The following is a 13,703-nucleotide window of genomic DNA, read 5'->3' on the forward strand; positions in this document are numbered from 1 at the left end:
TTCCCAGTGTGGTTTGATTCTCCAGGACTGTGGGCTCACGGAGATCTTATGTTGAGAACAGGGAGACTGCTAACGTAAAAATATAATAACGTTCTGGAGAACTTGGTGATTTGTGGTATAATATAATTGTCCATGTGTTTTTTTTTCAGGTTTATCCTAAAATAGCTGTCTCTGAAAAGATTGTCAAAAACATCATCAGGACTATGCCTTTCAATGACTTTATGATTTATTTTTTTGAGTAAGGCCAGATTGGAATATTAAATAAATGAATGTGAAACGTATAGGTAAACAAGGCATAGCAGTTTATTGCAGTGACTAGCTAGCAAAAGTGCATCCACTTCTTCTCTACGGCTCCAATATGACTACTGATAACAAGCCAAAGAGTAGATGGTCATTGGATGATGTTTTATAGGGTAGTTTAGGAGGTGAACATACATAATTAAGCAATAATCCACAAATGTGTGTGAGCATGTTACCCATGGTTGATGTGGTTTGATCATGAGGGTGAAGCCTGGGTGATTAAACAAAGCTAACTGTGGGTAGATCCTGATACATCCACAGACCATACCTCTCAATCTCTTAAAGCAAGAAACTGGACAAAGCCATAATGAATTGGGGGACAAAGGCTAAAAAATAAGGACAATTTTAAATATTGCTCTTACAAACTTAGAAAGTTGATAGAATAACATGTTTTGCATCAGCATGAATTTTATAAAGGATATGAAGTCTAAAACTCACATTTCTGTCATTATTTTCTGACTTCAGTCCTCAATGATTTGCCAATGTTTTGGAAGAAAACCAGAATCTTTGGAGAAACAGACCAAAAATATGAGGCAAAAATCAGGATATTCTGTGAAAATCTGGACAGGTGAGAGGTATGCCACAGACAGGAGTGGAATATTGTTATTATACAATGATATTTCAGAAAGAAATTGCTTACCTTTCATAATTAATGTATTTGTATAAAGGCACTTCAGTCTTCTTCAGCACTGCCTTCCCTGTACTCATATGCTGCACATGCATGTGGAACTTAACATTCCAACACTTGCACTGTACATCAGTCAGTGGAGGAAAAGTGACAGAGAAAACAGACTTGCCATTCTTGTTCATTTTTTAACAGTTTAAATAAAATGTTTTTAAAAGGCACATAGCACACATATAAGGAAACTCAGGTAGGTTATTCTTTGTTTAGTTTTGCAAAACATACTAATTTTTTTACATTTTGCTCTATCCCTCATCATATACCAATGGAAAGTCTGACTGCTCAATGGCACTTCAGCAGCTGGACTTTTGTTCTGTTTGTATATATGCTCAATTTACAACAGGCACGCTAGTTGAGCTTTCCCACCAGAGTGCTCATTTTTAAAAAGTAATGATCCTTTATTGTATAATTATGTATAACACTTCATACTATTAAATTTGATTATATTTATATATTTTTGTGTCTTTTGGCTTTTCCCGGTTAGGGGTCGCCACAGCGGAACTCCAGTCCGCTAATGACTGGCAGTTCATAGGTTCATAGGTTCATAGGTTCGTACTAGGCTATCTGCCCTAGGGCATTTATAAGCCTAGCCAGAGTGTGTGTGGCTTTCACCACCCCTTAGGATGAGAATACTATGCCCATTTAGGGTTTAGTTTACTGTGCCTCTGTCTAGTAGTGACACAGAGATGACCCCCGGGGTAAACCTACGATCTCCCATCCACTCGTCAAGACTTCTCTTGAATAGAGTTAGTGAGGGGCTCTGCCTAACATGGATTGGGATTCTGTTCCAGAGTGTAGGGAGCCTCTGGGTTATGAATCTGTCCCTCCAGCACGTCCTATTTATTTCTGTGTTGAGGTTTAAGTCTCTTGCTCTCATGGCTCTGATGGATTTGGATTTTTTGAGGTGGAGCATGTCCATTAATTCCGGATTGGACATGGTCTTGTACGTTAGGCACAGGTCACCTCTGAGTAGGCGGTATGCGACTGAATAGAGCTGGAGTTTTTTCAGTTGGGCAGCATATGACATGTTTAAGACCCTTTATCCTCTTGGTGAGGAACATTTGGGGTCTTTCCAACTGCTGCAGGTGTCGGGTAAGATACATCCCAAATGGGGCATTGTACTCAATCATTGGCCTAATAAGAGATGAGTACAGGGGCACAATGACCTCTCTTGATCTAGATGTGAAACCCTTCATGATAAGGTGGGCAATATAGAAGGTCTTCCTAACCACTTTGGCAATGTGAGTGTCAAATGAGAGGTTACTGTCAACCTGGGTCCCTAGGTCCCTGATTACCTCTTCCGTACTTAATGGATTACCACCTATGTGGTAATTTGTGGGTACCTTGTTTTTCTCAAAGGGTATGACTATACATTTTTTGGCGTTAAGCTTAAGGCCATGGCTCTGGCACCAATTATCTGTTTCTATGAGTCCTCTCTGAAGGATGTTTGTGTCCACTGGAGTATCAATTATGGCGCCCAGTTTGCAGTCATCTGTGAACTTTGTCAGCCACAATCCTCCTATGTTTGCCTGTACCTCAGAAAAATAAATGCTGAACAAGAGGGGTCCCAGAACTGAGCCCTGTGGGACACCGCTTGTGACTGGCTTAGAGTCTGACATAGCTCCAGCAACTCTGACCCTGTGGGTTCTGTCCTTGAGCCAGTTTGCAACCCATCTCGTGACATATGGGTTTACATTTAAACTGGTGAGTTTGTCTATGATGCCTGAGTGTGGTATTGTGTCAAAGGCTTTTGCAAGGTCAAGGTAGGCTGTGTGAACTGCCTTACCTTCATCAATGGCCTTAGTGACGGTTTCAAAAAAGTCGACCAAGTTCAAAAGGCAGGATCTGCCCTTGACAAAGCCAAATTGGGTAGGATCCAATGTCTGTAGGTCCCCAATGTCTTTGTTTATGAGTTCCATAATGATCCTCTCCGTAGCTTTGCAGACCAGGCTCGTCAAGCTTATGGGGCGGTAATTTCCAGGGTCCGTAGAAGCACCGCCTTTGTGAAGTGGGACCACTGTTGCCGTACGCCACTCTTTGGGTACGTATCCTGTAGTAAGGCTAAGATTAAACAGCAGCCTTATGTTTGGGTTTAGTTCCTCTTGGAGTTCATGTAGCACACAGCCTGGGACACCGTCCGGTCCCATTGATGCTGTGTTTTTAGCTTTAGAGAGGGCGGCTCTCATACACTCTGCTGGGATAGTTATTTCTCCTTTTGGGGGGGGGGGGTGGAGAAATTTGCACTGAACCTGTCTGGCAGAATGTTGGCAATGTCAGTGGGTTCAGTGTATTAATTGTCATTTTGGACTAACTCTGAGCATATCTGGGAGTTTCCACCCAGGTTTCTAACATAGCTAAAGAAGGCCTTGTGATTGTCTTTTGCGATTTTTCTCTCAAAGTTGGCCTTGGATGATTTTATGAGTGATCGTAGTTTTTTGCTAGTACTGATCAGAGATGCCTTCCCATTTAGGGATTTTGCTCTGTCGTGTAGTAGCTTTCTCCTTCTGTTGTAAAGTTTGTTTATGGCTGGGGTCCACCAGACCGGGCACCTTCCTTTGGGGGAATGGGTCTTGGTTTTATTTGGGATTGCATGATCCATGCATTCTTGAAGGTGCCCGTAGAAGGCATTTGCAAAGGATTCAGCAGTGTGGGTTGTGGTTTCCACTGGCCCAGGGACCTTGAAGGATACCACTTCAGTCTTAAGAAGTGTGAAGTTGGCTTTTGAGAAGTTCTTCACTGTGGTCTTTTGTGCAGGGGGGTGGGGGTGGGATGTGGATTTCCAGTGAGATTCATTTATGGTCTGATCTTACCAATGAGGGATATACTTCCGGTGTGGAGCATTTTGTCCCCATGTTTGTGATGATCAGGTCTAGTATATTGTCTCCTCTTGTGGAAATGGTGACTAGTTGTTCCATCGCATTTGAGTTTATGAATTCTAGGAACCTTTGGGCTAGGGTGTTTGGGCTTGAGTAATGTTCCCAGTCTATGTTTGGGTAGTTGAAGTCTCCCAATATGATGGTATTTGGAGAGACATTCATACTCTCCAGTGTCTTCAGGAAGGCTGTGTGGGGTTCCTGAGTTTGAGAGGGTGGTCTGTAGCATGCTACAAATTGTAAGGCAGTTTTGCCTATGGTTAGTTGCACCTGGAGGGTCTCCGATGCTTCGTGCGTTGCCACTAACCTGGAGGTGTGGGTACCTTTGATGAATATGGATACTCCCCCTCCTTTTGTGGTTCGGTCCAAGTTTTGAGGCCGGAAAGCATGATATGAGGGAAAACCTGATAGTGCTGGGGTGCTCTCAGGAGCCTTGAACCAGGTTTCAGTCACTGCACAGACATCGATGTTCTCCATAATGAGGAGGGCTTCGAGGGCGTGCATCTTGAGGTTTAGACTTCTGGCATTGAGCAGCATTACCCTTATTTTTTTTCCACTTGTGTTTTCTAGGGAGGTAGGTTTGTCATTTGAGCCTTGCCTAAAAAAGGCACTATGGGAGTGGCAAGAGCCTTGGCCAATATCCGGAAGCCCAGGGGTGACAGGTGCAAGCCATCCCTTGCAAAGCAGCGTGGCTTGTCGAGCATGTCATCCCAAGCAGACAGACATTGGATCCCCTTTGAATGACACCAGTAATTAAGCCAATTGTTAAAACTGATCATTTTGTCTTTGTACTGTGGCATCATTCTTGGTGAGGGTAAGATGCTGCTCAGGGTCAGGGTCATACCGGCCTGGGCTACATAATCAGAGAGCTCCTCTATGTCTCTTTTCATGTAGTCCAGGGAGGTACGTCTCAGGTCGTTCACACCGGCATGTACAATGACTGAGTCATATTTGTACTTGCTGTGTAGTGACCTGAGTGCTTGTGTTATGTGGCGGATTCTAGTTCTAGTTGATTTTTACATACCAGCTTGCCAGGCCTGATGCACAACCTTCAACAAAGGTATGCCCATTCACGCATGTCTCCACGCAGAAGACACTCTGGCTGAGAATCGAACCAGACAGAGTCTTACTGTGAGGCGACAACACTACCGCAGCACCACCACTGTGTATGAAAGCGTGGTAAATGTACATCTGTTCAGCCAGAAGAAATTTAACTTGTTATGCACAAAAACTACCTTCTGTTCATTTATTTGCTTAGTTCATTAACTGTCTAGACCTACTGGATCAAAAAGAATTCTGTTTCAAGGATGATTCATGCTTTGATATAAGGAATAAAGTACAATACAAATACAACAGGAAAGAAGCAAAAATACATGACAGTTAAAGTTGTAAATGGTATCAAACAAGACGTGTTTAAAAACAGTAGGAAAACAATGGCTGTATATTATATTCATGTTAAAGCTTGGCTATGACATTGATAAATGGGAAAAGGCAAGACCAGTAAAAAAGAAAAAAAAAAACATCTTGTGCATTTTCATCCAGATATACTAGAGGACCTTTTCCTAACCTTTTCCAGTATGGCAAATTTAAAATCCCTAGTGTTTGTAAAGTGCATTATTAATGTTCTTCACCCTGATGTTATACAGGTGTTCACAGAATGTTCACTAAGTAAAAGGATCTATGAACACCTGTATAACATCAGGATGAAGAACAATAATAACACACTTTACAAACTCTCCCCTGGCTGTCATGGACCTGGGATTTTAAATTTGCTATACTGGAAAAGGTTAATATCCAACCAAGAGGAGGGGACTGGTCATTGAGATTAGAGTTTAAGGAACTGCTATGGCAACTCAGGCTTAATGCTACCCAACCCCCAGGTTTGAATGAGATGGTTTCTATCTCTGCAGTACTTAAAAAACAATCATGCAAACAACATTTTTATTAGCTGCTGTGGATGTTCTATACGGGTATTAGGTTATTAATGTTTATAGATGCATGGGTTCATATTGGGCTAACTACACTTGTGGGCCATTTTAACCAAATTAATTACCCCACGCAAGAATCAAATCCTGCACCTTGTATCTGTAAGGTAAGCACCTTAACCATTAGACCAACCTCCCACATACATCACTTATTCGTGTATTTTTAACTTGAGTTATTTTTATGTTTGGCATTATGTTCAGCTATGCTTATCATGTCACATACTAATCTTTATTGTATTTATTATTATTATATCAGTTTTACTGAATTTAATGTTTCTTTTGTGGTGGTCAAAATGGTAGGATCATGAATGTTGCTTGCACTTTGTACTTTAGACATATTTCATGTTATTAGCATGCATTTCAACTAAGTGTATTTTACTATGGTGAACAAATTTGTAAAAAGTATGTTTGTGTTTTTAAATGCATGATTTTTAAGGATGTTATGTTGTTTCTATCCAAATTCTGAGGAAGTTCCAGTTGTTTAGGAATGAATGCGCTTAATCTAATCTTGGATAATGATCTGTGGACTGTGTTGCTAATAAACTCTGCACTACTTAATGTATGATGTGGACTTTGGAGCTCTTATTTTTATTCCTGACATCTTTGTGCTATATATATGACAGACACTGTGCTATATATAAGACGGACACTGTGCTATATATATGACGGACACTGTGCTTTCAGCATAACGACTTTCAGTGACAGATTGTGGTTTGGTTTTAAGCCATTTTTGCCCGAGAAGGAGGTTATTGGTCTAACAAGAATAAGCCTCTAAAAAATGCCACACTCCTTCAAATAATCAACAACAAAATCTTCAGATTCATCACACTTTACCCAAAACAGGAGCATAACTGCAAAACACTTCAAAAAGCAAAATGTCTTCCAGTGAAGCCGAGTGCTGACTTGTTTGGGTCACTACTTTTCAAACTTGTATGCGACCATACATTTTCATTCTTCTCTAGCATGCAAATTAATAATGGTACAGCCATCCCACAATCTTAGAACTGTAGCCCTAGCACTATAAACTCCTAGAACAGAACTCCAATGAACAGATCACTGTTTCTCATTACTATATCCTAATCTCTGGGAAGCAAAACCCACCCTCTTATCTTTGTACACAAAATTTCATTCAGTTAAATGTTCATCTCTAGGGAATGGTCAAATGCCATTGTCAAGCCTCAAATCATACGATTCAGGTATACTCTGTTCTGTCCTGCTCTACAGACATCCCTCCTTCCCTCTTTGTTTAACTTACTCATGGGTCTTTAAGACTCTACCCTAGAATCTGTTAAGTCATAGGTAAATGTCTATTCTACCACGTCAAATCTCATTGCAACTTACTAATTGAACTGCAATATATGTACTACTGTCATATGTTCACTTTCATTGTAAATGTAAGATTGTATACTCTTCGATAAGTTTTTTTTTCTCCTAGGCTGAAACCAAAAGTGGCTATCTACTCTGATTAATAAATTAAAATTAACAAAGTAAAAGATTAGATAAACAAATTCAAAGTAAGTAGCATAGGTCTATATATCTGAGGGGTTAACACTAGAAATGGCCCCTCTTTGAATATCTTGGATGGCACTCATGGCAGTATGTGTATCACTAGCTGAGGTAAACATCTCTAAGAGCAACACTGAAAGCTTGCGGCATGTTGATATTACAAAACATGGCACTGCAAACCAGCAGCAAATGTGCTGCAGTCCCATCTTGGGACTACACTTGTCACTTAGAGTGAGGGTCTGAATTCATGCAGTTCCCTGCAACCAAGAGGTATGGTGCTTGACTGGGCATGTCCAATTTAAGCTACACTCCCAACAATGATTACTTCTTAGTGTATACAGTTAATAATGGTGTGCATTATTGCTACATTCTTTCAGTGTTACATTCAGGTATCTTGCATAATCAAGCTGGTAGTGGCTGTTGGTCTGAAAGGTTTTATTAGAATCCCTTCCATCCTCCCAGGAGGCAAGCAGGCAGGATAAAGTAACTAATTTATAAAGTGAGACACATGAGTTTGTTAAAAGAGGACAACTTTTACTGCCCTCCCACTGTTTCATGACAATGAAAGCAAGCGTTTCCAAAACACTGTCAAAAATCTGACATTGCACACTGGCTTTAGGTAGTACAAAAATATGGTTTTATGCTACATTAACAGCAGGATGCTTACCTTTGGTCAAATATTTATTTCATTGAAGGGAAAAAAGCCAGTATATGTGATCGAAAATCTGATCACACAAACCATTTTTTTCTGTGTGAAATTATAGTGTAGTGGGGATTCGGGCATCTTAGAGATGGTTTGTATATAATTAGTAGAAGGGGGTGCCCCCTACAAAAAAGTTTTTATTTATTTATTTATTAATTTAATCTTTGACGAAATTTTAATTTGAACGTTTATGCTAAGTTGTTAGAAGTTCAGTTTGTGAAAGTTTGACTGTGTGTCATGATTCTATTGTAGCACAGTTAAAAGAGCTTGGGGTAAATATGGACATGAGACACAGTATTGAATGTAAGGAAATTCAGTGAGAAATAATACACAACAGAAAGAGAAAATGCTCGACAAAATAAAGAGCAAATAAAGAAAAAAGAAAGCTGATAAGCAGCTATAATTTACAAAAAGTGTAATGATCACCCACTTGAAGACAAAATGCTGAGACCCTGTTTTTTTGTGCACGCTATAAAATAAAGTTGTCTATCTTTCTTTATGTTATTATACCTGAAATATATTTTTAATTAATTCACTTAGAATTTCCATATACAATTCAGACACAACAGCACAAAATCTTACAATATGCAATTCATTACTGAGCCATAGAGGTGATACCGGTGAGCAGAACATACTGAAATGACAGAAGGCTTAAACAGTATGTCCTACATGGATGACCAAAAGCCTGTCATGATACTTTATATTTTACAGACTGCTAAGTGGTGACCTATGTCTAACATACAAGGCATCCTCCAACCTAGTACTGATAGACTGCTACACATTAGCAAGGGAAATGACATCAGAAAAAATGAGGGTAGGGATCTAAACCTTCTGCAACATCAACAGAACAGTTTGAAGAAATAGGCATATCTCACAGGGGATACTACTCCTCTAGAATAGACTCCCTATCCATGTAAAACAAAGCTCAGCCCTGTCCATATTCAAGCTTATCTTGAATCTATGGATGGGAAACAGAATCCTGCCTAGAATTGCCCCCTGGACTACTAATGGACATTGGCAGCTCATAAATATTTTTTCCCATGCATGGGTCTTCTCAAATTTTTTGTTGCATGATACCAGTTATTCTCTGCAGGGGTAATATATTAATTATCAGCCACAGGCTAGGTAAGGCCAATCTCTAACCAAATAGGATAGGTTAACTTGGGCACAAAAAGGGAAAATGGCTAGGATAATAATAGTCCACAAGACTATGAAGCTATAACATATGTACACAAACAAGTTATGACTAAGGTGTGTATCACCGTTCTGTATCAGAGATACAGAATATGGTCACTCATTGCAGATAGTGTGATACAATGCAGACACACATGGGCTTCCTACCATTTGCAGCTCTCTCATATAGTCATATAACAGTCATAAACATACAATGTCTCCATTCATAACCCATACCCCATTCACATAAAGTACCAAGAAATTACAGTTTTACTCAAAACATACACATTTAAAACATGTATTCATATACACATATAAACAAAGCTATAGATACATTCATATGCAACTGGATATAATGCTTCAAGAAAAGCAGCAGCAAAGAGACTGCTCTGCAACTGTCCTTCAAGCTGCCCAAGTGTAGTTGTATCGCACATATTTATTCGGCCAGGACTGACCTGCCCTTGTGGTGTACAACCCAGATGGTCAGTAAACTACTGGCACACCTGTGACTTAGCATTATAATTGCAGGTATGGAGCAGTGTGCCCCACATTATTAACTGTTGCATAATATTAAGGAAAACTGAGTATCAAAGGGTTCATATCAGGTGTAATGTTTGTGCATGTGGCAGCAATTATTGCAGTGCTAATGCATATGTTAACCCCCTCCCCCGTATTCCGTAGGATTGGAGGATATACCACCACACTCCCCTTTACTTTAGACTCTTCACTCTAGCTTTATACAACATTAGAGATGGGCACAATACTGAGATTATGATGGTGATTGTTTACTTTCGGACACACCAGGATGTGCAGTAGTAAACACCACCTACCTGTGTGGCATGAGCAGAGACATGACTAGAAAGATGCATAACGATTACCTCCTACTTAAAGGGCAGTTTTTTCACAGATTTTTTTTTTCTAATAAACATGTGCAGAATTCTATTACATATTCAAGACCACTATTAAAACAAGAATACAGACCAAGTAAAGAAAAGTACAGTACTTGGATGATAAACATAAAGGCACCATCTCTATGATACAGAAATAACTTGGGAACCTAATGACTAGAAAACTATAGCACCGGTCTCTTTGTAATAGAGATGGCTACCTCTGGTGGTTAAAAAATGTGCCCTTTTTAGAGAAGGTGCTGTATACATTTAGACTTAGCAGCTATGATATCTGCCACATCTGAAGACACAATGAGGCAGTCAGTCATAACAATCGGAGCACTCTACATTTAAATCATGAGGATGGTTACAATATGAAGCAGAAAAATAAAACAGCATTCATAATCTGCAGCTGTGTAGTGACAGCACTCTTTGTGACTTACCAACTGCATCTGCTCCCAGAGTTTTGAGCATACGACTCTCAGCGATGGTTTCATATGAAGGCACACCTATCATCCAGTAGACCCCTTCCTGGATGAAGTCAGTATATTCCAGTTCTTTAGCAATATCCCAAGCCATTTTCCGAAGATTACTGTCATATGCATCGGACATGCATGGAAATCGTACCCCAAATCTTGGCAAATCAGTTAATGGTTAGTGTTAATATACTGGCTTTTCGTTCAGCACAATAAAAGAGATCATCAGGCAGCATGCAATATAACCAGGCTAGTACTTAATGTCAGACTGGAGAGAAACGGTGTGAAACAATGACACCAACACTGCAAAATATACCAGAGACAGTCAGTGATATTTCATCTTGTTTAGACTTTCTCATAGCTCTATATCTTTCAGAATGCAATTTTCAGGAGTTTGACTTCACTGAACTTTTTCACAGATCAAGTAATTAAACAGTTCTTCCATTTAACAAAGCTATCATAAGTTTAAGAAATTGTCTCAATTGTCCCCTTAAACTTTACACAATAATGTAGTTTCCTATCATCCTCTTTGGTTTTATACTTCCATTTTTGTTGGCATACAATTTGGATTCCTTCTCGCAGTTCATATAAGTATTTCTTGAAAGTTTCCATATCATTCTGTCTCTTTCACAGACTACATTACACAAAACATTAGGAAATAAACAGCCAATGCATTCAGATTGAGAGCATTTAGTTACCTAAATCAGGCTAATGCTTTACACACTGTTTCCATCTGGAGAAAGAATATGTATGGTGAATGTATCATATTATATTAGTACCTGGGGCAATAGAAAATTACAAGTGCTTCAATAATTGCTAACATGAAGCCATTCTCTCTCCTTTCAAAGTACCTTTGAAACAAGTGCCACAAGTCGTGTCAGCAAAGTCAGGAGAGAGAGTTAGTCCTGTCCTCCTTTCATACGTACCTTGCAGATCCAGATCTTGATGATGAAGACATCGGTGCCTCTAATGGACCAACCCTTAATCTGGATGACATACCCCCCTACCCCATGTTGATGCAGATCTAGATGTGCACTATATATCAATCCCCTCCTGGTCTAGTTTTGCACAGAAAATGTCCTGGTTAATAGGTAAGTACGTGGCTAGCATTTGTATCATTATTACTTGTATTAGTGTATCATTGTGTTATTTTCATTTGTTTGTAGTCATTTTATATAGGAAAATACTAAATCACTATAGAGGGGTAGTATCTTACTATTATTTATTTGTTTGTTTACAGTTTGATAACTGGGTAGATGGGGTAGTCTATTGATCTTTTTCAGCAACAACCCAGGTACAATTATACAATAAATAATTTGGTAAAGAAAATATATACCATACAAAAAAATCTTTACAATAATACAGTTTGATATAACAAAGTAAATGTGAATATTTATAGTAATATATGTTGGAAAGGAAGTTTATAACAATTACACATAACAGAAAATTCAGCGCAATATTATAAGTACGTACAATCCTTGTAGCTCATAGCTGCAATATTAGCCAGTATCACCAAAGCAGCTGCGATTTGATTCATTACTGCCTAAGGTAGCTGCGGTGGTACAGTGGTAGCATTGCTGCCTCACAGCAAGAGGTTCTCCTGTTTGATTCTCAGCTGGAGTGCCTTCTGTGTGGAGTCTGCATGGCCTCCGAAAGGCATGTGTGAATGGGCATGCCTTCACTGAAGGTTGGGCAGCGGGTTGGCAACTCAGCACCATAAAAATCCACTGCCAATCATTAGTGGACTGGAGTTCCACTGTGGCGACCCCTAACTGGGAAAAGCTGAAAAGACAGACAAATGCAGATACTGCCGAAGATTTGACTGGATTCAATTTTTTTTATATATCTCTTGGCAGTTAATTCCAAATAACTGGTTCTATTCTGAATAAAACTTTCTTTCCTGTGGTTAGTTTAAATATCGGTCTAACCAAAGTGATTATTTCTTCTTGACTGTTCCTGAGGGAACTTTAATCTCTAATCTGGAGTATTCTTTTCAGATGTGGACGGTAACTTTGTGTAACAATTTTGAAAATTAGAGTGTTCAGTAGGCACATGAATCTTTAAGTAATTGCCAACTGTTCACACTTACTAGGAAAACAAACCTATTTTATTTTCTACTATCTGTTTTGTGTGTGTGTGTGTGTGTGTGTGTGTGTGTGTGTGTGTGTGTGTGTGTGTGTGTGTGTGTGTGTGTGTGTGTGTGTTTGGCAGAGTATAAGATAATAACAAGGAGGGCATATTCAATTTTAGGAAATATGACATTTTTGGTTAAGGCCAAGAGTGAGTCTGGGGGTAGTAGGTGGGAGAGTATATAGCATAATTGTAGTTCCTCTCTGGAGATTTTATCTGTATGAATATTAAAGTTTAATGAGGGATCAATGGTTACTTTCAGATATATTTGTTCTGTAACATTTTGTAGCACTGGCTATAACATTTCCTTTAAAGTCTATTAAAGCTAAGGGAGGTTTTGAGTTCGATTTCTTTGTGGTAGAGTGTGACAGTTTTAGAACTGTTAATTTGGAGTTTATTATTGTGAAATCAGTTGCAGAGGTCTGCAAACTGAGATTGGGAGGCTTTTTTGAATAATCTGTAGGTACTGTGAGCTTTGATTAACAGTGTGCCATCAACATGCATAATTATATTATGATTAGAAAGGGCATGGCTGATATATAAAAACAAGAGAAAACAGAAGAGGACCAAGAGCTGAGTCTTGTGGTACTTATGCATTCAGGTTTGCCAACTAAAAAAGTAAGTTGTTAGTAAAGATTTGGAAACATCTACTTGGTAAGTAGTTTTTACACCAGTTTGTTTGTGTCTTTCGGCTTTTCCCAGTTAGGGGTCGCCACAGTGGAACTCCAGTCCACTAATGATTGGCAGTAGATTTTTACATGCTGGCTTGCCGGGCCTAATGCACAACCTTCAACGAAGGAACGCCCATTCATGCATGTTGCCTCACAGAAGACGCTCTAACTGAGAATTGAATGGGCAACGTCTAACTGTGAGGCGACAACGCTACCGCAGCACCACCACCGCAGTAATTAAGTAGTTTTTACACCAGTATGCAGAGTTTTCTCAAAAATAAGTTTGTGCAATTTTTAGAATAAGAGGGTATGGTTTA

At 39.3% G+C, this 13,703-nt stretch overlaps 1 pseudogene; it reads right to left on the bottom strand.

Moving 5' to 3' along the window:
- LOC122808566 overlaps positions 1-13,703 on the bottom strand; it is a 791,543-nt pseudogene that overhangs the window by 31,488 nt on the left and 746,352 nt on the right.

This window comes from Protopterus annectens, chromosome 8.part0, assembly GCF_019279795.1.
Source record: "Protopterus annectens isolate FY-2018-M chromosome 8.part0, PAN1.0, whole genome shotgun sequence".
Lineage (NCBI taxonomy): Eukaryota > Metazoa > Chordata > Ceratodontiformes > Protopteridae > Protopterus > Protopterus annectens.